General features: G+C 32.4%; 1 long non-coding RNA gene across 1 annotated transcript in view; it reads left to right on the top strand.

Moving 5' to 3' along the window:
- LOC138704646 (uncharacterized) overlaps nucleotides 1–24,898 on the top strand; it is a 1,589,272-nt gene that overhangs the window by 656,740 nt on the left and 907,634 nt on the right. The window contains exon 7 of the long non-coding RNA XR_011333384.1: nucleotides 20,183–20,214. This is a non-coding gene — a long non-coding RNA (uncharacterized lncRNA). The remainder of the gene's footprint in view (nucleotides 1–20,182; nucleotides 20,215–24,898) is intronic.

Below are 24,898 nucleotides of genomic sequence, written 5' to 3'. Positions count from 1 at the left end.
TATGAAGTATTGCTCCTTATAATTTGTTGGTAATATCTTTTGCTTCTAGAATATAAAATAACTTTTGGCTGCCTACATTCCCGAAGGCTTTCTCGAAGTCTAAAACAATACGATTGTTTCAAAGTATATTATCTCCTTGCATATTAATAGTTTTAGAGTGAATGTTGCTTAAATGCGTGATCGACCTTTCAGACGCCATTTTGTTCTTCAAACATGAAATTTTCTGAATATACCGTTAAATGAAAATCCATTTTAACATAAGAAAATACGTGCATTTACAATATTCATGTATGGCCTATGTATAACCTTTTATCAATTATATGTGTGTCATTTCTTCTCGTTGACAGACGTGATGTATTCATTTCGTTTGTTACATGTCAACGCTGTCACCATGTAAAATCATTTACATTCATGACCGATTCACCAAAGTTCATAGTGAATAGTGTCCAACGAATTTTAAATTCCGCAGGGATAAGATATCGCCTTGGCTTACTAGACCCAGTTCTGACGTGAATAATATCAAATACAATTACTGCCGAGCCTGCATTTTGTGACGTTATTGTCCAGACTGAATAATAATTATTTACGTGTTACGAAATTAGATGTGACGTCTGTTTGCAATTGAAATGCTGAAGTCAGTAAGTGACCATGTAAGAACTAAGTTTTGATAAATCGTTAAAGAAAAGAACCTTCTTGTGCCGTCAACAGACGAAAAAAAAGCCGCACTTTTTCATTTAATGATGATATTTCTTATATAGTACTGCACACTTGGGTCAAATAGACCACCTGTAAAAAAAAATGTTATAAGGCTAAGTAATATGCTGTGTAGAGAAAATATATAAATTAAACGAGATAATTAGACTATTTTTTTTCGCCCACACCTGTGGAGTAACGGTCAGCGCGTCTGGCCGCGAAACCAGGTGGCCCGGGTTCGAATCCCGGTCGGGGAAAGTTACCTGGTTGAGGTTTTTTCCGGGGTTTTCCCTCAACCCAATACGAGCAAATTCTGGGAAACTTTCGGTGCTGGACCCCGGATTCATTTCACCGGCATTATCACCTTCATTTCATTCAGACGCTAAGTAACCTAAGATGTTGATACAGCGTCGTAAAATAACCCAATTAAAAATATTTTTTTAGTAAAAAGAGACTAAATATTAGTGAAAATGACTATAATATCACCAGCACAGTAACAAAACTCGAGCCGTAGTGAAATTAAATATGACAGAAAGTAATGAAATACCGTACTCAAAATTTAGTATTATTTAGTATTAGTATTAGTATTTATTTATTTAACCTGGTAGAGATAAGGCCGTCAGGCATTCTCTGCCCCTCTACCAGGGGATTACAACTATAATATGAACAATAAAATTACAATTAACATTAAATTTACAATTACAATTACAATAAAAATTAAAGTACGACAAGATTACCTGATTAACGAAAGCTAGACATTTTAGCATAGAAGTTAAGAACAAAGAATATCTTTGTATTTACTAAATTACAAATTAAACCTACAATAACAAAAAAAAATTAATGAAATTACCTGATATTGAAATACTTTGTGATAGATTAAGAGAACTATTTACAAGAAACCATGTCTGAACGAGTCTCAATTACTGACCAAGTGCCTAGTAAGTTTGCGTTTGAATTCAATTTTATTTCGACAGTCCCTGATGCTAGCAGGTAGCGAATTCCAGAGTCTTGGCAGGGCTATTGTGAAAGAGGATGAGTATGAGGAGGTGCGATGGGATGGTATTGTTAGTATTGTTTCATGGCGAGAGCGTGTGTTCAGATTGTGGTGGGAAGAAAGGTAAGTGAAACGAGACGACAGGTACGAAGGAATAGAAGAGTTCAAGATTTCAAAGAGAAAGAGAAGTGAATGTAAATTTCTTTTCTTATCTAGTTTAAGCCAACCTATTGTTTCCAGGGATGGGGCAATATGATCATATTTACGAACATTGCTTACAAAATGTACACACAAGTTATGAGCACGTTGAAGTTTCGTTTTGTTGTCGCTGGAAAGGTCAGTCAGTAAAATGTCAGCATAGTCAAAATAGGCAAATACAAGCGTCTGCACAAGGGACTTTTTTAAGCAAGAGGGAAGATGAACATTTATCCTATTTAGCACATGGATAATAGAATATACTTTTCTGCAGGTTTCTGTGATTTGCATGTCCCAGTTGAGATTATTATCCATGTGAATGCCAAGATTTTTTACCGAAGAACTGAAAGGGATATGCACTGTACTTACTTTAACGGGGGAAATATTTAGTTGCTTTACAGCGTCGGTTTGCCGTTTGTTTCCTAACATAATTGCTTGTGTCTATCCAGGATTGATATTAAGATGGAATTTCTTTGTCCATGTCACCATCGAGTCAATGTCTTCGTTCAATTTATCTATAGCGTCATTTACTCGGTCTAAGCGGGAAGAGATGTAGCAATGAAGATCGTCAGCATACAAGTGATAGTTACAATGCCTTACAAGAGATGTAATATCATTGACATATATTGTGAACAACAATGGTCCGAGTACCGATCCCTGTGGTATACCTGATGTTATGTCAAGCCAGGAGGAGCTTCGATTCCCGGATACAACACATTGCTGTCTTTCCCGTAAGTAGGATTCGAACCAACTCACAGCAGTCTTTGTCTTTCCAGGATTGACTTTAAGATGGAGTTTCTTTGTCCATGTCACATTCGAGTCAATGTCTTCGTTCAATTTATCTATAGCGTCATTTATTCGGTCTAAGCGGGAAGAGATGTAGCATTGAAGATCGTCAGCATACAAGTGATAGTTACAATGCCTTACAAGAGATGTAATATCATTGACATATATTGTGAACAACAATGGTCCGAGTACCGAACCCTGTGGTATACCTGATGTTATGTTAAGCCAGGAAGAGCTTCGATTCCCGGATACAACACTTTGTTGTCTTTCCCGTAAGTAGGATTCGAACCAACTCACAGCAGTCTCTGACAAATGCAGATCTCTCAATTTAAGGGTGAGCAGGTCAAAATTTACAGAGTTGAAAGCTTTGCTAAGGTCAAGAAGTGTTAGTATTGTTACTTTATTAGAGTCGATTGCTTCACGAATGTCTTCGGTACTTTAAGTAGAGCAGTGCTTGTGTTGTGTCCAGCTCTGAAACCTGACTGATACTTGTCGAATAGTTTGTGTTCGTTCATGTAGTTAGTAATTTGTCTGTGTACAATTCTTTCCAGTGCTTTTTATATGGCTAGCATGATACTGATTGGTCTATAGTCGTTCGGGTCGGTGGGAACTTTGATTTTTGGAAGAGGAAGAACGAAAGCTTGCTTGCATATTTTAGGGAAAGTTGAAGTGATTAAGGAACTATTAAATATGTGTGCAATTGTAGGTATTACTATGTGAAATAAACTGTATTTATATTAATCGAATTATGAATAAGCTAATGTTATATCGATGGCTGAGAACCATACTGTTCTAAGTCCAACTTTTTATAAGAAAGAAATATGTGTTTCATTGTGTTCCAGTTCTTGTCTGCATATATGAATCGAACAAAATTGTAAATATTCCTCTCCATAAGGTTGCTGTGAAGCTATTCCAAATTGTTTCATGAAGCTTTGAATGTCAGGAGCTTAAAATAGCTCTCTTGAAGAAAAAAATAGTAAAATGGACTTGGAACAGTCTGGTTCTGGGCCATCGATATGTCAATTTTTAAAATTACTGAAGGCCCATTTACAATGAAAATTAAACTTAAACGTAACATAAACACAGAAGCTTGCTGTCAGGTTACCAAATGGGATAACTCTCAATTATTCACATATACACTGACATTAACATTACCGTTAGACGTTAAATGAATATTTGGAGTTTGAAAACTTTCATGTTTATGCTTGCAGAATATAACAAAATGACGTCGTTGTTATGTTTCCATAGTTACCAAGTACCTTTGAGGTTATGTTTATGTTCCCATCGTGAATGATGGTATGACTTTTTGATTTTAGGGTGACGTTTACATATTGAAGTTAACGCTTACGTTATGTTTAATTTTCCTTGTGAATGGGCCTTTAAGAATGTAAACGTTACCGTAAAATCAAAAAGTCATTCTATCATTCGCGATGGGAACGTAAATATAACCGGAAAGATATTTGGTAACCATGGAAACATAACAACGACGTCATTTCATCATATTCTGTTGCATGCTTCAGCTCTCTACAATTGTGTATTGTTTCCAAATCACGGAAGCATATAAATTTACATGTTAACGTCTAACGGTAATGTTAATGTCAGTGTTTATGTGAATCATTGTGAATGAGTCTATTTGGTAATCTGACCGCAAATTTCTGTGTTTGTGTTACGTTTATGTTTACTTACCATTGTGAATGGGACTACACGATAGTGTACCTCTAACAAACTTTGGAAAAAATTCTCTAAAATGACATTAATTTTGGGATTGTAAAAGTTGTGAAGGAACTTTATTAGGGAACGACACACAAATTGAGATAAAAATTTAAAGTTATTACAGAACTTAAACAGTGATGTTTCTTGTCGCCCACTCTTTTTAAATTTATTTGGAACGTGTCTTAAAAGACTGGAAAAAGAAATGTAAAAGTATGAAATTCCCACTACATAACAATAATTATACACCTTCACTCACTTTGTTTCGCGGACGACCAAATCGTATTAGCTGATGACTACGATGGTGTTTAATACATGACGAGAAAATCGATGGAGGAATGTAAGAAATGGAGCTTAGAAATTAGCTTACAAAGACTAAAGTATAGGTGCATAAGTGGCACAGCAAGACCTAAACCCTCACAGATGGAACTCAAAAACTGCTCCCAATGTAAATAAATAGCTAGGCTTAAAAATAACCCAATATGATACACTCGTTGCAGCTACTACACAAATTCCAGAAGTCGGACAGCGATCCGTATATTAAATAAAATTTTATGGAACAAAAGTGTAACAAAATAAAGAAAAAATAAGTATTTATAACACTATAATAAAGAGTATAGCCTATAGCCTACTGTCCGACTGAGTGGTTATGTTGCAGGGTCGGCGAAAAGGGGGACATCACGTGACAAATACTTACCTTACATGGTCCTTTTCTTTAAATTACTTTAAACCGTTGTATAATATTACGTAGACTTTCAATTTCGAACAGCAAATATTTTCAGGAAAGCGCCTAACGTCCCAGCCACTAGCCTTTACAGAGAGGCCAGCAGAAACGGGTGGGGAACCAGAGATGAGACATAACCACTCGATCGGACAGTACGTATGGCAATGAAGTTTGGAAAATGAATGATAGATAAGAAAAATTGTTAAATGTAACAGAGATGGATTTTTAGAGTAGATCTGCAGAAAAATCAGAATTTGAAAAAATTACAAATATTAATATGAGAGAAATAAATTACTGTTCCTCAAACAATAACAGATGAAATAAAAAAATAGCTAATATGGTATGGTGATGGACTTCTGCCAAGACAATTCTATAGTGGAGTCCAGCAGGTAGAAGAAAGAAAGGGGGACCAAGGAAGAGCTGGATAGAAGGAGTAAAAAAATATATGATAAGTAGAGGTCTGAAAGATTGATAGATGGACAAGGAAAATGGAGAATGGACATCGGAAGACGTCGATGACGACGATGATGATGATGATGATTATTATTATTACTATTATTATTATTATTATTATTATTATTATTATTATTATTATTATTATTATTATTACTATTATTATTATTATTATTATTATTACTATTATTATTATTATTATCATTATTATTATTATTATTATTATTATTATTATTATTATTATTATTATTATTATTATTATTAAACTAGGTTCATCATGAATAGTGGAGATGTTTTAAGTTGAGAAACACGTACATTATTTAGAATTCGTATCACGCCTTTGTTGTCGGTGTTTGTAAGAACACGTAAAATCGCTTTCCATGTCTTGTTTACTTGGAAACACTCCCTCTGTTAATTGTTCTGGGCTCTGAAGATGAAACTTATATACTTAATTACGGAATATTGGAAATATCAGGAAATATCAGGTTTCATTTCACGGTGAAATATGCAAAAGTCTACTTTAAATTTCTCATTGATCTTTCAGTAGCCTAATTTTACATGCTTTTGTATCGTTGATAACTTTTTTCGGTCAAAACCTATAGTCAATTAGGCGATTAACTTGCTCCACCCATAGGTATATTTTTAAGTTAAACAGTCGTTAACAAATTCCGAGTTAAGATTGCAACAAATCATAAGATACCGAGGGGATCACTTAAAATGTATAATTCTATGCCAATAAATTGCATTGTTCAAGCCATATCTTGTGTTACTTTGATATTTATAAATCTTATACTCACTGTAGAACAGCATGCTGAAATTCATCAGAAACAACAGGACCGTGAATGATGTAAGAAAAAGGAATATCATTATGTAATGTAGGCAGGAATTTAACATGAGAACTAATTTGTTTTGGAATATAAAAATTTACAACGACAAAGTAAGAAAGTATATGTCATTATAATAATGCAATTTATTTATTTATTTATTTATTTATTTATTTATTTATTCATTCATTTATTCATTCATTCATTCATTCATTCATTCATTCATTCATTCATTCATTCATTCATTAATTCATTAATTCATTCATTCATTCATTCATTCATTCATTCATTCATTCATTCATTCATTCATTCATTCATTCATTTCAAGATGTGAACACAAAAAGGTAAACCAAATTAAAATGTTCACTTGTATAACTACTTAATACAAAAAATCACACACACACACACACACACACACACACACACACACACACACACACACACACACACATATATATATATATATATATATATATATATATATATATATATAATTGGAACTGGTCATGGAAATTACGGGAAAATGGCTGAACGGATTTTACTAAATGATTCCTCATTTTGAAGCTTGGAACCCAAAGTTTTTCAGAAAAATAGTAGTTTTCAGTGAAATGGCAATTTTCCTACATCATTTTCCTATTTTCCAAAATCCATCTTTCGTCAGTTTTGAGAACTAATTAATTGCATATCAGAATAAACAAAACACACACTACATTAAACAATAGACTACTACACGAAGGCCATGACCTACAGGATTGCTGACATAGAATTCAGATGGCTCAGATTCTTTCACATCATAATGTCAGTATGTCGATCTTCATTTGTGTAATTTTTTGATAACGCATAAAAAATAATTTACAGGTCTGATTCTCTGGTCTGTAGTTTTCCGAGTACAGCCGTGTATTGGATATTAAGTACTACAAAACTTAAGAATGTTTGATGACATTATTACCATTAAAAATGAAATATTATTATAGTTAATGCAACACATAATGATACACTGATGATATTAAAGTGAAACCTTTTGGGGCTTTAAGTAAGCAGACGCAGACAAAGAATATTCTAATTAGGTCTTCATTTTTATAATTTATTGAGTAACGGCTATATATATATATATATATATATATATATATATATATATATATATCTTACTGAAAACTATAAAACTTACGTAAGGTAACAATATTGTTCTTAAAAATGAAATACTTCTATAGCTATTAATCAAGTAGTGTGGGTCTTTTTCATATATTTAATGGCAGTGTGGTATAGATATGTATATGATGTCTGATTCTCTAATTTGCTTTGGTAGTAATTGAGTCATGCTTCCTATTTCAGCTGCGTCTTTAAACTGCATAAAAATTAATTTAATATTTCTTTGGTTTAGTAGATTAGATTTTGTGATCGCTGCCAAGCATATTTTGTAGGGAAAATAGCCATTTCACTTCTTGCTACCATGATGAGTAAGTTTATTTCCCGCAACCAGCAACGAATGAAACACTGAAACTGCTAAGATTTACGATGAACAATTTTATTTAGGGCGCATATAAGATTCTACAACTCTGACATATCATTCGCCTCATTTTCCGCATCTCAGCAATAGATTCCTCACAACAGCCTATATTACAGAAAATATACGGGATAACTTTAATTGTTACACAAATTAATCCAGCAGTGTTTGGTAGATCAGTATTGTCTGGAGGAAACGCAAAAATTACAATTCCTAAGAAAAGACCAAAAGATATTACTTACTGATGAAATAAGAGGCCTACAAGATTTTGTAGTCTCTTGATCACCTCTGCAAGATCTCTTAGTGGAAAAAAGTGATTCCGCCCTCTACATTTCAGGGTAGTTCACGAAACATGCAGCAGCTATACCAAGATGCTAAGTCTTTTGTTCAAAGCATGATAAACCTTACATTTTCTTAACTTTCACCTATAATCCGCAATGACCTGACATAGCTACTTCATTACTCCCGCATGAAAAACTCGCTGATCGTCCTGACACTGTTAGTTGCGATTTCGTATTGAAACTCAAGAACTGAAGACAGATAGGTTCAAGGAAAAGTATTTGGCATAAAAAACATTCAGAGGGAATATGTTTTACTAGTATGGAAGCAAATAACTTTCAAAATGTCAAGTATTCTTCACTGAAAATAAATCTGAAAAATTTTTATTTGGACGTCTCACGAACTTAGTTTGCAGCAGCAGTTGCTGCACAAGCCACTAGTATATTTATAAATTTATGGAGACAAAGATAAATCTAATTATATAAATGGAAGAAACATAAAAATATAAAGATATGAAGGAACAGAAGCAGAAACATATTTTATTGTTTGTTAATTGTATATAAAACACTAAATCATTGCAATCTTTTCTATGTGATAAGGTAGAAACGTGAAAACATTGCATCATAAAAGTATACTTAGATTTATTGTTATAAATAATAATTAAAACTTTAAAAATTCAGACATTTAAGAAATTTATTTTGAACTTGTTCAAGCAAATTGGTATGTTCAATTGTTAACCTATTCAAAATCACCGAACAGTACTCTAATTTTGATCTAACTAATGCATAAAAATGTTTTATAAAGTAGATATGTTATATTGAAGTATTTGGAGTTAGGAAAAACAAAAACCTATCATTTTATTTACATTGCAAACAATATAAATAATATATTAGGAGAAATCCATGCCCTTGGTGAATAATACACCCAAATCTTCCATTTCTGACATATGATTTAGCTCAATACCCTGATATGGAAATTCTTTTTAGCTTCTGGAGAATATAACTGCATTATATTTATTTATATTAAACGACAATTTATCAAGTTCGCTCCATGTATTTAATATGTTTAAATCCCTTTGAAGTTGAATACAGTTATCTAAACTATAAATTGTTTTAAATATTTTTAAATCATCTGCAAATAAAGAAACACTTGAGGAAGAAATTTCATTAACAAAATAATTTTTGAATAAAAGGGAAAGTAAAGATCCTAATTTGCATTTCATCGCTCTTTGTTTTCATTCCAGATACCACCTACAACAATCGCGAAAAATTTATAGAGTGATACACCAGTTTCACTGCCATTTACGGACCTTATTTCTGAAGACATTCCGAGAAAAAACTCTCATATAAACATGTGTCCTATTCTCAATATTTTCAGAGTTACATTAGTTTGAAGTTTTAAAAGAATACCTTTTTTCTTCAGTTTTAAGTGTAAAAGAATATTACAATTAGAGAATGAACTATTCAGAAGTTAATTTTGTTTAATTGATTAGTATTCTGAAGCTAAACATGTGTTGTTAATTCCTTAGTTGCTTTGTACAGATTTTTTTTTCTATCACAACAGTTACAGATCACACGACTTCTATCAACTTAATTCTGTACATTTCAATTTTGCATCCTAATTTCCGCTGGAAATCAGGGGTAGTCTTAGTCCTCAGTTGTTTAAAATTAGGTTGTTTAGAAATATTTTAAATGCACAGAACTAGTTTTTAGGTATAATTTTTATTTATTATTATTATTATTATTATTATTATTATTATTTTACACAGTCATTACTTTATTTTTCCATTAACACTAATATCTAGGTAATTGTCATTGTCTCAATGTAACACGTGCTGTGCTGACCATACTAATTGTACTATTCCTTTAGTTGTGAGATTATATTCATATGTATTAATTCTTTTTTTTTTTTTTAAGTTAATACTTGTATACTAGAATGTATTTTTCTGTTTGTGATTATGTATTCAGTCTCTTTTTTTATTACATATATTTTTTTTATTGTTGTTATTTCAAAGTTAATACTGATTGTGTATATGTATTCAATCTCTCTTTTTTACTCAGTTATGTTTATTATTATTTTTAAGTTCATATTTGCATACCGGTATGTATTTTTTCTGTATGTGATTTGATCCTGATTGAGTCAAAGAGAAGGCCTGATGGCCTTAACTCTGCCAGGGAAAATAAAACTATTATTATTATTATTATTATTATTATTATTATTATTATTATTATTATTATTATTATTATTATTATTATAGTCTTAAAGAGTTTAAAAGAATGACGTGATTTGTAACAATTGTTGAATAAATGCGCAAGAAAAATGTAATTTTGTAGTTTAAAATTGAAAAAAAAAAAAAAAAAAAAAAAAACTTTCTGTACGAAGCAACTATGGAATTCACAACACATTTTTATCTTCAGAATACTAGTCAATTAAAGAAATTAAACTTCTGAATAGTTCATTCTCTAATTGTAATATTATTTTACCCTTAAAACTAAAGAAAAAAAAAGGTATTTTTTTAACAACTTCGATTTATTTGCAACGTCCGTAAATCTGACCGTATCACACCTTCACTAAATATGCTGTCCTGGGCCCGTCTCAAAGAGCGAAGACCTATTCACTCTCCCACTTTACTCTTCAATATTCTTCAAACCTCTAACCCTAGCTACTTAGCTTCTCGTTTTCAACATTTGTCCTCATATCACGAAATAGATACTCGCTCACAACACCATATCGCACTCTCCATTCCTAAACATAGAACATCCTTCTACTCTTCATCTTTCACGGTCTCTGCAGCTCATCTCTGGAACTCTCTACCACAACATGTCAGAGACTGTCGGACATTGTCTAGTTTCAAAAATAAATTAAAATTGCACTTTTTCAATTCAGATTCCTTTCAGTTATAAGCCCTTTTCTCTGCGATAGTTTTGTAAAAATATAGGCTATATATTTCTTTCCTTCCTTTCCCCTTTTTGTTCTCTTTATCAGCCGATGAATTTATTATCATAGCCTTTTTATTGTAAATTTTATTTAATATTCGTATTTCTTTTCTTTTTTATTATTATTTTATTACATTCCATTTTGTCATATCCTACCTAACGTTTTCCATATTAACCATTTGTACTAAATGAGTTGCTTTTATTATATTCCAATGTATTTTACTTTCTTTTTTTCTCTTATTGTATTATTTTCATGTTGGTTAGTGTCGATTTTATTATTATTATTATTATTATTATTATTATTATTATTATTATTGTTATATTTTTGTAATATGTTAGTATTCTGTTCTTTAATTTTTTGTTAAATTTTAATTGTATACTTTGTGACCTGGTAGAGCGTAAGAGAAGGCCCTATGGCCTTAACTCTGCCAGTATAAATAAAGAATTATTATTATTATTATTATTATTATTATTATTATTATTATTATTATCATTATTATCATCATTATTAAATTAGTGTAACTCTGAAAATATTGAGAATAGGACACATGTTCATATGACATTTTTTGCTCAAAATGTCTTCGGGAATATGGTCCTAAATGGCGGCGACTCCTTGTGAATCACTCTGAATTTCAGCCGCTTGTATTCTATTTCACATGAGACCGAAATAATCTGCACCAAAGCTGTTAAAGAAGATAAAGTACGTGCAGTTTACATCGCACTGTTTAGTTGAGCATAACTTACATTTATAATAATGGAACTACTACAAGATATATCTGTTGTCGATGATGGCCGACATCACTTGTGAATGAAAGCAGATCTTCTTTGAATGTCTGAGTATGTGACTGACATGGGACCTCCATCTCATTTGTACTAACAACGTGAGGCTAATGGCGATACTTGAAGCACTAATGAAGGGAGACTGCCCCCTGCCGAGAATCGAAGTGGATTCCTCGGTAATGCAACGCACAGGCATCATTGTTCCATTAAGCACTGATAGTGACTGCTTCCGGATTAATCGATGTAAATGTTATTAAAGACAGCCACTGTGTTCTCTGTATATCCTGTAAGTAAGTAGGCTATTTCACGACGCTTTATCAACATCTTAGGTTATTTAGCGTCTGAATGAGATGAAGGTGATAATGCCGGTGAAATGAGTCCGGGGTCCAGTACTGAAAGTTATCCAGCATTTGGTCATATTGGGTTGAGGGAAAACCCCAGAAATAACCTCAACTAGGTAACTTGCCCCGACCGGGAATCGAACCCGGGCCATCTGGTTTCATGGCCAGGCGCGCTAACCGTTACTCCACATATGTGGACTATATCCTGTAAGTTACTTCTATTAAGACCTCTGTGGTGAAATCAGTAATGTTATTTGTTACTAACAAGAGAGCGAGATTTTTATAATAATTATTGCACTCTACTTATGTATCATGTAAAGTAAATCGTTAAGTTACTCGTTATTTATTAGGATGCAATATATTAGAATGTAACTGTTTGGACTCCTGTATAGGTCTATGTAGGTTATTAAATGATGTAAATTTCAGGACTCAAGTGAATTTGTATAAATCGCTCATTATGATGTTTGGATGTGAAATGTGGGCCATTAGAGAAGAAGTTCTGCATATTATTATTATTATTATTATTATTATTATTATTATTATTATTATTATTATTATTATTATTATTATTATTATTATCATTATTATCCAAATATTGAAACCCTATTTTACCCTTTGGCATATTAGGGTTGTAGTGTGTTACATGTGAAATACATTATGTAGAGATAATGCACAATTTTAAAGAAATAGTAGTAGGCATGAGTCATAGTTACAATATAAATACATTAACTAATAGACAGTAAACAATACTAAATACATTATGCAATAATTACATTCATTTAAAACAAAATTAAATAAAATTAGAAATTATAATCGAAGGTGTAGAGAGATTGCAAGAATATGACATAAATTTGCGATTTTATAAATAATTTTAAGCAATAGTAAAGAGATAATGCACAAAATTGACTTAGTTATCAATTAAACACCTAATATATAGGTGGTTTGCGATAGTAAAGAAATAGAAACAAAATTACTTACGGTTACAAACTATATACCTGTCATCAAATACTGAACAATAGTAAAATCCATAGTACAAACACAGTTATTGTTGTTATTACTATTATTATGTCCAAGTTCAGCATAAGGTCCACGAAAATATTTTTGCTCTCTATATTCACAATGAAGATGGAGAATTAGGTAAACTGGCGTTCATTAAAAATCCCATTAATAATACTGTATTAATATAATAATTTACTTCCTTATTAATGGCTTTTAAGGAACCCGCAGGTTCATTGCCGCCCTCACATAAACCCGCCATTGGTCCCTATCCTGAGCAAGATTAATCCAGTCTCTACCATCATATCCCACCTCCCTCAAATCCATTTTTATTTACATTACCCAGGTTGCCAGGCGATGATAGAAAATAAAAGGTGCGAAAACAAATGAATGAGGTGTATAAACAACTGAATGCTCTTCCATATTAATAAAAATATAGAGGTGCCATTTGAAAAATTTCAAAGTGGGGGTGAAATCTGAAATGCAATTAAGCCTGGTTTCAGACTTCCCCCTCAATATCTAAATTGATGTGTTTTTTTTTGTTTAAATTGAATTCAATTTAAATAATTAGTTATTTAGACTGGAAAGTTTTGAAATGAAAGCCCTGTATTTAAACACTATGAACATTTTATAAGTTCTTTCTAACTATTGGAACGGAAAATTTGATGACTGACGTCACGATTTAAACCTGTACTACTTCAGAAAATTGATATTTTTTACTCCATCTAACAGAAGTTTTTGATAAATACCTCTTGCGCCTATGAATAAACTTGTGACGGTAATGTTGTGAATATTGTATGTAGTTTGAAAAATGGGGACTGTTGGAGTGTGTATCTCCTTTTTTTTTTCTTCACATCAAATGGCTTGGAAGCAGTTTCCTGGAAACGAATCGTAGGGTTAATAATCCTTTTTCCTATTTATTGCGATAATATCTATTCTATCACTACCGCTATCCACCATAAAATGGACTTCTAATTTCTTATTGTTTGTTGTTGCTGTTGTTTTATTGTTTTCAGTACATGTCTCATCTTTTATTTGCATAATTTTTTACTTATCGAAGTTAGAATAACAATTACAATAAGGTATATGCACTTTCCCAATTTCTGTGAAATAACGCGTAACAACGAAGAAAAATATTAATTAAAATCAAGTTGGAATGTAATATTCATAACTACAGCAGATTTTTATCTCTGTAGTTTTGGACTGTATGCTTTAATTAAAGAAACAGGGTTAATGAATCGGTATTAATGTAACATAGGTAGCACAATAAACCTAAGTCTGAGATGCATCCGGAAAAAATGACGGGCCTAACATATTTAAAAATCTATGTTCGTAGAATCTTCTCCTGTCGATTTCCTTGCTGGCTTGAGCCAGTGATTTCGTCTTGCAGTGCTATTTTCATGTGGGATATTATTATTATTATTATTATTATTATTATTATTATCATTATTATTATTATTATTATTACTATTATTATTGTCAGAGTGACGACAAATCCATGGATGCTTTGAATAGTAGCTATATTTTCGTATTATATAGATACTAGTGGCTTGTGCAGCAAATGCTGCAAACTAAGTTCATTAGACATTCAAATAAACATTTTTCAGATTTATTTTCAATGAAGAATACCAGACATTTTGAAAGTTATTTGCTTCCGTAAAAATGAAGCATACTCCCTCTAAATGTTTTTTTATGCTAAATAATTTTTCTTGAACCTATCCACCTTCAGTTCTTGAGTTTCAATGCGAAAACGCAAGTAATAATGTCAGGACGATCAGTGGGTTTTTCATGTGGGAGTAAAGCAATAGCTATTTCAGGTCATTGTAGGTGAAAGTTAAAAAAGTCAGGTTTGCTATACTTTCGAACAATAGACATAGCATCTTGGTATAGCTGCTGCATGTAGAGCTTGAAATATAGAGGATAAAATCATTTTATCCTGCTAAGAGATCTTGCTGAAATGATCGGGAGACTATAAAATTTTGTAGGCCGGTCTTATTTTATCAGTAAGTAATACCGTCTTTCCTTAGGAACTGAATTTTTGTGCTCTCTGGAGCCAATACTGAAGAGAATGACGCATATAAATATCTACACCACACCGCCATTAAATATATGAAAAAGACCCAACCCCACTTGATTAATAACTATGAAAGTATTTGATTTTGAATAACAATATTATTATCTTACGCAAGTTTAACATCATGGCATTAACTATAATAATATTTAATTTCTAATGGTAATAATATCATCAAACCATCTCAAGTTCTGTAGATTTTAATATCCGATACACAGCTGTACTCAAGCGGTACTCAGAAAATTACACACCGCAGAATCAGACCTGTAAATTATTTTTAGTAAGTCTTGAAGTTTTTAATAACCAATTGAATTTGAGCTCTAAATATGTCAGCAATCCTGCAGGCCATGGCCTTCGTGTAATAGCCTATTGTTTATTGTAGTGTGTGTTTTGTTTTATTCTGAAATGAAATTAGTTCTCAAAACTGACGAAAGATGGATTTTGGAAGATAGGAAAATTATGTCTGAAAACTAACGCTTCACTGAAAGTTACTATTTTTCTGAAAATCCTTGGATGCCAAGCTTCAAAATGACGGTTCATTCATTAAAATCCGTTCAGCTGTTTTCCCGTAATTTCCATTACCTGTTCAAATTATATATATAGATAAAACGGGCTGCTGTTTTAAAGAAATTTAGTGACTCTATTTCGATGCTTGGGGTCGTGATACGATCTGTGAACAGATATTTCTGCACCGTGATTGTCACCTTGAAAGATGTCTTAAACGTTATGGAATAATAACAATGATAATCTATATTATTACTGTTATCAATATGGTGGACAAACAATGAGTATTCTAATGAGGGATCTGTAACAACAGCTCTGCGCCGGGGGGCAGCAGTAACCGGTTCCTTGCTCCATTAACATTTTAATCTTTCAAAATGATTTTGTGACCAATGAATCGATAAGTCGTTGCTGGCAGTAAGAATATACACTGGATGTACCTCTAGCAAGCTAATGTATGCAAGAAGATGGTGGGACGGGGGCTGTCTAGGCTGGAAATCTTAAAAAGAGAAGTGTACTGCCACTTTACGAGACCGGGGGATCAGTTTGTTATATATAGGCGTGTTATAGAGAAGCCTTCGAAGGTAAGGAGCCGCTACCGAGTTACGTCATTTTTAACTCGCGTGTCCTTGTTTGAAACAGATGTCGTCTATTTCAGCCCACATCAAACTCCAAGTTTTACGTTTTCTGGAAGAAAATATTTTCAAATGTATCGATCTGCAGGGTGTTTCAAAACTTGGTGCCTGATGGTAAAGCGGTAAGGAATTTAGTTTTAGGAGCTCAGAATGAATAAAATAATTACTAAAATAGAAAATCAAAATAGAAGATACAATATACTGTATATCAAATGTCAATAAAATATGAATACGAAAGAATATTGAATTTGAATATCATTACAGTCAGTGGGAACAAATGGCCTGTGTGCAATCGACGAAGTCAATAATTATGAATAAAAATAAGCAAGCAGAAAGCATAAAAGACGATGAAATCTTATAAAAACACTAAACAAAATTAGCATTATAAAATTCATTGCTATTATAAAAAAGTTTGTTCAACCAGTCAGAGAGAAGTCTGTTAAAAAAACTTTCTTTCCAGATTAAAAACATAAGAAGGAAATTTATTTGCAATTTTTAAGGACATAAAATAATTATTCATTCTTTTGGTTAGCCTAAATTTAGGCACCCAAAAAGGTTGCGGTTTCTGGTATTGTATAGGTGTACAGGACCGCCATTAACGAATGATACACAAATTGTACTTAATTTTGATGACAATAAATATACATATACCGGTACGTATAGATGTACATCATTTCTAAACATCAAAATATGTGAATTATTTTTGACAATATATAGGGCTTGATAAATATACTGTGGCATTACAGTCATAGTTTTTTCATTCACGAATAACAGTCTTCAGTGTACCTTCTTTGATGAATTCGTTATAATTCTAATATATTTTTATTAACATAAAACCTTATGAATAAGAGTACTATTTTCCCACAAAAGTAGTCCGTAAGAAAGTACGCAGTGAAAATAAGAAAAATAGACAACTATAATGTATTTCTTCGGAACATACATTTTTAAATTTCATGAAAGATATATTATTTTGACAATTTTTTTTTTTTGCAAACAAAATCAATATGGTCTCCCTAGGTAAGTGTGCTGTCAACAGTAATACCGGGAGTTTAAAGTTACCACTATCCACGGCTGTTCTAGTAAATATGAGACACGCAGTTTTAGTTTCGTTAAGAAGATATTTCAACTAAAACATTTCTTGGCTTCCGTAAAAACTGAATTAGTAAGAGTTTTCAATTCATTATATCACTATGACGTGTAAAAAAAATGGCATCATCAGCGAACACCACAGAAAAGCAGAAACATTGCACATAAAATCATTAACCATTATTAAAAACAAAATAGAACCCAGCATTGATCCTTGAGGAACATAATATTTGACATTCACGAGCTTACATATTTTGCTATGAGTGAAGATACAATTAATTTAAATTCATTATCTCTAATACCGTAATATTGTAATTTTTCTAACATAACATGATGTGAAATACAGTCGAAAGCCTTATTAAATCACAAAATGTAGAAGAGATAAATTTATAGTCCTCAAGTGCTTCAAAAATAAGATCAGTAAAACTAATGTAAAGGGAACTCAACATACAACACGTTACATTTCAAATTTCATTTATCGTCATTAAGCACAATATAAGCAATAGACAAAGTCAAAGAAAACTTAAATAAAAGCATATTATGCTATATTAAAAACTCATTTAACTTTTCTATTTATCTAGGAATTTCTACAATGCTGTAGTTTTCATGATCCAAACAAACTTGTAAATCATAAAATAGGCCTGTCATTGTTCATTTCATTTTTTCCTCCACTGTTCAATATCAAAAGCTCTGCATCTTGTAATCCTTTCAGCTCCATACACCATCTCACTCCTTCCATCCATTTTGTCAGTTAGTCTTTCTTTCTTATTCCTTCCTTCTGGTTCCCAACACATCACTTACTTTCTTCGGTATTTTTCCATCTTCAATCCCCACTAAATACCCGTACTATTGCAAATTTTCTTCATTTATAATTTCTACTATATTTTTTTGTACATTCATTATCTCCTTCAGTACTGTATTCCTTATCTTTTCTCTCTTTGACTTTCTAGCTGCTCTTCTCCGAAAGTCCATTTCAGTGGCTCTTAATTTTCCTTCTTGTACCTATTTATTGTCCAAGTCTCTGCTCCGTACATCATTATACTTTAGAAGTAAAAATTAATAATTATATATTTCTATCTTTCACATCTAAAAACTCATCAATTGAATATAGAGGATATGAACTAGTCATTTATGAATTCTTGATTTAAATGCAACAGTGCTTAAATGATTTAAGTTATCAGGCAGTTTATTGTATAATTTTGGCCCAAGATATAAGTGACAATTCTGAGTCTTATTCAACCTGAAATATGGAAGATTTTCTTCTTTTTTTAGCCTTGTCTGGTGACAGTGTTGGTCACTTCTTAAACTAAACTGTTTTAAGAAATTTTGCATTAAAATTAAAACATTCAAAATATATAAATTACACAATGTTAAAGTACTTAAATCTATAATCAATGGCCTACAAGGGGTTCTTTCATTGCAGTTTTTTTTAATTCCGTAATAATATAATTTCCTTTGTTCTCTTACTTTCATCTCATATAATAATGCCATAATCTAATAATAGATTCAAAATCGTCGTTGTTCCTGCAATATCTCCTATGTGACATATTTGTCGATTTTCAGATTTTTACTCTATTAAATAACTTAAATAGTGATACAGGAAATAATAAACTGTCCTATATGTAATCATATTTCTTTGTTTCGAAAATGTAAGATTTCACAGTCTCCTATGTAGCCTACGCCTACCATAGGTTGAATAAATGTGATTTTTCATCCTACTGAAAACTTTTATATTTTGCACATAGGAGTTATTGCAGGAACAACGACGAAATACTATAGGCGAAAATACACGCTTTTTAAGTAGTGAAATGGAATACGATTTTTTTAATTTCTAATTAAATATATAATTTTAGATAACCGTGATAACTCATTACCTTTGATTCTAATTTAAAGCACAGTGACTGTTACTTCATAGAACCCGGCATAAAATCTAAGGTATACTGAAAACCCTATTAGAAAAAAAAAAACCTACTGCATATAAATATTCAAATGTTCGCTTCTTGACCTGGCATTGAAATCTCTAGAAAGCGACTTCCTTAATTCTTTCTGTGAAGTTTCAGCAACTTACAAATTACATTTTCTTTATGTTGTAAGCGATATAACCCAATATTATTACTCTATTTTGTATGCCTACTAAGTGACTGTTGTTTAGTATTGATTGTTTATAAAAAAAGTTTTGTTTTTTAGTGTCACGTCAACTAGGACGTATGTAGTCTCCTCCAATTTGCTCCTTTTTTTTTTTTTTTCTTAACTTTTGCGTTGAAGTACAAACATCATAAAGTGGCTGTTAGGAAAGAGATTTCTTCCATCTTCAACTCTTTTAGCGTGTTTCTTCTATATTATCTGGATTTTGTTGTTTGCTGTCATAATTTTGACTGATTCAGTTATTTACGGATTTCTTCATTTGTAGTATTATGACAGTCTAGTATATACAGTCACGAAGCTCAATACGTAGTAAATATGCATCCATGGATAGTTGCTAACCACTAGGATCGCTACTATCTTCCATTAAAGACAATACGAAATAGTACCGGCACAGTCTATTGTTCCTAGCACTCTCTAAACTCGAGCTTCGTGACTGTATATAATAGACTGTGGTATCATCCAGAAGTACGTTGTGTAATGTTTCTCGAAAACTCAATTCCATTATATTATTTTTTTGCTTGTTTTTCAGGGTCCAGAAAGCAGAAGGACAACACACTTTGAGTAAGTACTCCAATGTCTTTATAGAATTTTAATTTTGATAACATGTGAACGTGATTTTCTGTACGTTAAATTACTGTGCACATGTGCTTTAGGTTTATTCAAAGGATGAATTCGCTAAACTTTCTTAAAATGAGGTATAAGAAAATAAAAATAAAAACACCGCGTCATTCACAAAGAATAACATTTTGCGTCACGATATTTTTTTTCAGTTTATTAATTTTGTCTGATTATGTAACATTAACTTCAAAATACAACAATTCAAAAGTGTTAAAGCTGTTATTACTCGTATATGCGTTATTTCGTTCTTTTTTAAGCTTATTCCGTGGAAAACAGGGTTTCTCTGCTGACGAAAATTGTCTTCACTTATCAGAATTTGTCATAGTGCCCCGAGGTTTATAATTGTAAATGTTTTGAACTGCATATTTTCGTTTTTTCATAATTCAGGAAGCTTGGAAATTTTGTGGCCAATTCGGTAAACACAATGAACTCTAGTATCGTTGTGCCCCGTGTTCAAGATGGGTTCACTCAGATTTCAGTGCTGTTGAAACTCCTCAAAATTTCATTTGTGACCTTTGCCAATCCGCATAAAAGAAAATTTAGTGCTAGGTTTCTCAAAATTTTGCATATTATTGCTAAATGTTGATTCTGTACCTATCAATACACATTCCAATTCCAATTGTATCTGCATATTATTACCTGAACTGCCTGCATCCCATTTCCCGCTTGGTAGGTAATGCCACGCATTGCAACTTTTTCATATACTGTCAATAGAAAATAATGTTGTTTAAAAATACGAGGTGCATCCAGAAAGTAAGTTTCCCTGTTTTTTTTAAAAGAACACACTTTCAGGAAAACATTTATTGGCAACAGGTACAGCAATGTTTCAGCTATTTTTCAACATAGCCACCATCAGAATTGAGACACTTGTCGTATCGTGGGATCAACTTTTGTATCCCTCTGTCGTAGAACTCTGCCGCCTGTGAATGGAACCAGCGTGTGACAGACGTCTTCAGCTCTTCGTCGTTGCCAAAACTCTCACCGGAGGACAGGAATTTCTTGAGGTGCAAGAAAACGTGAAAATCGCTGGGAGCAAGATCAGGACTGTAGGATGGATGATCAAACATCTCCCAGCCAAATTCCGTCAAAATAGCTGCTATGCGCCGAGCCGTAAGTGGACGAGCATTGTCATGGAGGAGCACAACACCTGCAGTAAGCATTCCACGCCTCTTATTTTGAATGGCACGTCGAAATTTTCGCAGTGTTTCACAGTAACGGTCAGCGTTCACTGTTTCACCTCTTGGAAGGAAGTCAGTGAGCAGAATGCCCTTCCTGTCCCAGAACACCGTGCACATCACTTTCCGTACCGACAGCGTCTGTTCGAATTTCGTCCTGACCGGAGATCCACTATGCCGCCAGTGCATTGACTGCTGCTTGGTTTCCGGGGTGAAGTGCGAAATCCAAGTCTCATCGCCCGTGACGATCCTGTCGAGGAACTCGTCGCCGTCATCGTGATACCGTTGCAGAAATGTCAGTGCTGCTCCTAAACGTTGCATTTTGTGTTCGGGTGTCAGGTTTTTCGGTACCCACTTGGCACACACTTTTTTGAACAGCAGGTGCTTAGTGACAATCTCATGCAACAAGGATCGCGATATCTGCGGAAAATGGCTGCTCAGCTCCGTAATCGTGAAGTGACGCGACGGTTCTCCATGATGCACTGCCGCACCAGCTCAACACGATCATCATTGATGAGGGACGGTCGCCCACTGCGCTCTTCATCATGGACACTTTGACGACCTTCGGAAAACTGCCTACACCAGCGACGCACCATCTGCTTACTCATGATGTTCGGCCCATAGACCTGACAGAGCTGCCGATGAATTTCAATTGGCGCAATGCTTTGTGCATTAAAGAACTTTATCACCGACCGAACTTCGCAGGCGGCGGGAGAAGGAATAAGAGTTTCCATTTCGGACCACTGCTGCCACGCTACTGGTACCAGGCGGGACCTGTCCGGTTGGCATATGATTGATACGTCATAGATCTGTTACGCTTGCAGAATTGACACGGCTAATTACGTTTACTTTCAAGGGAAAAAAATCGGGAAACTTATTTTCTGGATGCGCCTCGTACATTTTGTAACTTGTAAATATTAATAGAACCTAGTTGAGACAGGGAAGTCAAAAACTTTCTAATTCTAGTCCCCTAAACCTTATTTTACAGGAAAGAGAAAAAACTTATCAAATGCCTTAATAACTTTAAATATTATATAGTTACCTATTAATATTGTGTAAAATTACATTCTTTATCAATTAAATACTTCAAAACCTAAATTTTTGCATTATACAATTTGAAATAAACACTGCTGGAGTTAGGGGTTTTCTTACTTCCAGAGTATATGAATTAAGAAAAGTGAATAAATATGAGCCATATGAAGAAAAAAGATGAGTATATCATAATTCCCTTATGAAACATTGGAATATACGAGAAAATGGAAGTTTATTATTAAGATTAACATTGCGACAGTTTCTTAAATTTCAAATATATGAGACAGAAGATCACAAATTACCATAAAGCACGTCAAAATACACAAATAGAACCACAAACAATATTAAAATGTTAACACAGTCTGATTCATATTACAGATTCTGTTTTTTTTTCTCTCTCATTCTCATGTTCTTCCTGTGCTTCTAGATTATTACTGTCCAAAAACAGAGTTTGATAATACATCCTACTTTCCTCGGAAATAAACCATTAAATTTTGCAAGTCCTTTTACTGCTTTCTTCTTTCAATGGCAATGCTGAATTGTACTTCAGTTGACTGGGAAATGATGCATCTGTATTGGGTTTCTGGAAGTTAAATCGACTCCATATTGTACCTTTCATAGTCTTACTTATATGGATTTCATATATTTTTTTGTGATTCTGAATACCGTATCACTTTACTCAGCTGGTTGAGCGATAGTGTTGCCACCTACCGGGAAATTAAGCTTGGAATGCAAAAACTCTCTTATTCCATGGAGTACGTGGAGTTCTGACTTCCACGATTTTTAAAACAGGCCCCAGAATGCAGATGAATGTCGAAATTAGTGTATTCTTGCCTTCCATGCCTACGGAACTAACTAAAAAGCACCATCCAGCCCATAATTCAATTTTGTAAAAAATTGAATTTAGTGGGTTTTTGATCTCCCTGTCTCAATTGTTTTATTATCTCCGAAATTCAGTGTTACATTAAAATGATCTTGCAATTTATAAGAATAGAAAGTTAGATTATTAATAAGTATTTAATGAATTTCAATCTTAAGGCATATAAACTTGCAAATGTTTATTTGCTATTTAATAACAATATATGAACGTTTTCGCCGTTTAGGGCATCTTCAGATATAACAAAACATATTATCTGGACCTATGATAACATATTATGCAAATAACAAGGAAAAATAGAGAACAATATATGTGGTACATGAAATTCATGAGCTTTATGTAGATATAACATGAAACAGGATGAATGTTGAGATGATCTTTGACTTTGAACTTAGACTGGACGAATATTTTATTTTATACATATAGCTCATGTTACAATTAATATACAATGTTTAAAATTTGTCAATGATGTTAATTTTGAATTTAAAATGATGATAATAAAATATTTAAAGTAATCATGGCTAAAAGTTGTCGTAAGTTACAAGATAGTATGCGTAGTTAATGTTCTTGTATTTTGTAATTATTTCGCTTAGAGAGGCCGTTGGCATTTGAATGAATGTTGTTTGACGCTGATGACTACTTTACAATTGATATACAGTGATTAAATTAGTCAATGTTAAAATTTAATTTTATAATGAAGATAATAAAATATTTAGAGTAATCATGGCTGGGAATTGTCGTAAGTTCAAGATAGTTTTCGTAGTTGATGTTGTGTGTTTTGTAATTGTTTCACCTGAAAATAGAGATTAAGAGATAATAATAAATGCAAAATATAGACAAGTTATTATGTAGAGACGCAGATAATTATTATTATTATAAGATTACTCGTTAAAAATGTTGTTTATGTTAAAGAATTACTGTTGGGTGTAATTAGTTGAGATATTGAATAAATGCTCGTTGATTGTGAATGTAGTGGAATGTACGATAAATTTCGTAATAGATAAGTCATGAGTTGGGTATGATTTTTAATCATCAACTACGAAAACTATCTTGAACTTACGACAATTCCCAGCCATGATTACTCTAAATATTTTATTATCTTCATTATAAAATTAAATTTTAACATTGACTAATTTAATCACTGTATATCAATTGTAAAGTAGTCATCAGCGTCAAACAACATTCATTCAAATGCCAACGGCCTCTCTAAGCGAAATAATTACAAAATACAAGAACATTAACTACGCATACTATCTTGTAACTTACGATAACTTTTAGCCATGATTACTTTAAATATTTTATTATCATCATTTTAAATTCAAAATTAACATCATTGACAAATTTTAAACATTGTATATTAATTGTAACATGAGCTATATGTATAAAATAAAATATTCGTCCAGTCTAAGTTCAAATTCAAAGATCATCTCAATATTCATCCTGTTTCATGTTATATCTACATAAAGCTCATGAATTTCATGTACCACATATATTGTTCTCTATTTTTCCTTGTTATTTGCATAATATGTTATCATAGGTCCAG

The sequence above is a fragment of the Periplaneta americana genome, chromosome 8 (assembly GCF_040183065.1).
Source record: "Periplaneta americana isolate PAMFEO1 chromosome 8, P.americana_PAMFEO1_priV1, whole genome shotgun sequence".
NCBI classification, from domain to species: domain Eukaryota; kingdom Metazoa; phylum Arthropoda; class Insecta; order Blattodea; family Blattidae; genus Periplaneta; species Periplaneta americana.
Note: the sequence above shows the minus strand (reverse complement) of the source record. Positions and strands in the feature narration are given on the sequence as shown.